Source organism: Echinops telfairi, unplaced genomic scaffold (genome assembly GCF_000313985.2).
Source record: "Echinops telfairi isolate 266 unplaced genomic scaffold, ASM31398v2 ScPeMD7_9;HRSCAF=40, whole genome shotgun sequence".
NCBI classification, from domain to species: Eukaryota; Metazoa; Chordata; class Mammalia; order Afrosoricida; family Tenrecidae; genus Echinops; species Echinops telfairi.
In genome coordinates, this window is record NW_022103906.1 from 80,050,537 (window position 1) to 80,052,092 (window position 1,556).

The following is a 1,556-nucleotide window of genomic DNA, read 5'->3' on the forward strand; positions in this document are numbered from 1 at the left end:
ATAAAAGAAAGAAAGAACCCCATTTGAGTTGCTAAAAAAAAAAAAAGAACTAGAGGAAAGTTGTATGCTTCATCCGTGCTATACTGCACCCTGACTGGCTCGTCTCTTCCTTGTGACCCTTCTGTAAGGGGATGTCCAATTGCTCCCCAGTTCTCTTCACCTTCTCCCCATACCCAATAAACCTATAAACCATTGCAGCAGTAAAAAAAAAAAAAAGAAAGAAAGAAAGATTAAGGTTCACTTTTTTTTAACTTGAATTTAATAAGCATAGTTACTTTGCAGTCTGTATCTGGAATCCTTGAGAGTTGGTTTCTGGAGGTTTTTGTTCATTGGTTTGTTTGTTTTGTATTTTATGTTTCTTGTGTCTGGTATTTATTACCTCATATGCCTGGTTAGTGTTTTCCTATGTCTTGACAATTGTATTTTAAATTATTCGTAGAAATCATCCAAGGCCTATGATGATGCTCTCTTTCTCCAAGGACAAGTTTTATTTGTTCTGTCAGGCCCATGGGGACACTAACAATTCAAGGTCATGCTGATCCAGTTTTGGGGTTTGTGATTTTTTCTGGGAGACCCAGATGCCTCAAACACAGGCAGCAGCAATGCAAGGGTGTTTTTAATTTTCATTTGCCCTTATTCCTTGCAGGCAGCCCTGACTCACGACATAGGGTATTTATTCCTGGCTGGAACTCTTGCCCCCTCCAGTCCCCTGCTCTGGGTGACCAAATGGCCTCAAGATCAAAGTGGCATGAACAAGTACGGTGTGCTTTGTAGAGTTTCAACTTCTCCCAGCTCTACTCTATAAGGCCTCCTTATATTGCCAATTTGCTATTTTTTGAGATTTTTTTTTTTTTTTGCATTTTACCCAATTTTTCATTGTCTTTAGTGGGAAGATTTGTGTGAATTACTTACCTCACTGTTTTACTGGAAGTTAAAGTCTAACCTCAACTTTTCATCTTTTCCTTTTTAACTGGCTGCCATAAGTTGTTTCCAACTCCTATGTCCCTATAGGATGTAGAGGGTTTCCTATAGGGTCTCCAACGCAGAAGCAAAGGGCCTCTTCTTTCTCCCACGAAGCAGGTGGTGGATTTGAACTGCTAACTTTTCAGTTACTAACCAAGTGGCCAATCACTGCATCACGTGGGCACCTCCTGATCGTTCCATGTTTTTAGAGAACCATAGAAATAGTGGGAACAATAAAGAGAATGGGGTTTTGGTATTGTCTTTTTTACTAATGTATTGTATGACACGTTACCTAAACTTTACTCTTCATTTTATGAAAACAAATGAAAATTAACCCTCTTTTCTTTAAGGCCACTAAAGAAAAATATAAAGTAAAATGCTTTGTTCTGAAAGAAACTTTGTCCTATACTTCTAAATGTCTTAGAGGGTGAATTTATGTTCCAGGTGCAAGGATTTCTTGCTTGCTCCATGACAAAAATTTCTTCCCTGGACTTTTAAATACTGATGGTGATCTTTTCTTTTTAACACATTATTTGTATTTTTATCTTTATATTATTATTACTATCTTACCCTTACCACTTAATTTTGTTTCT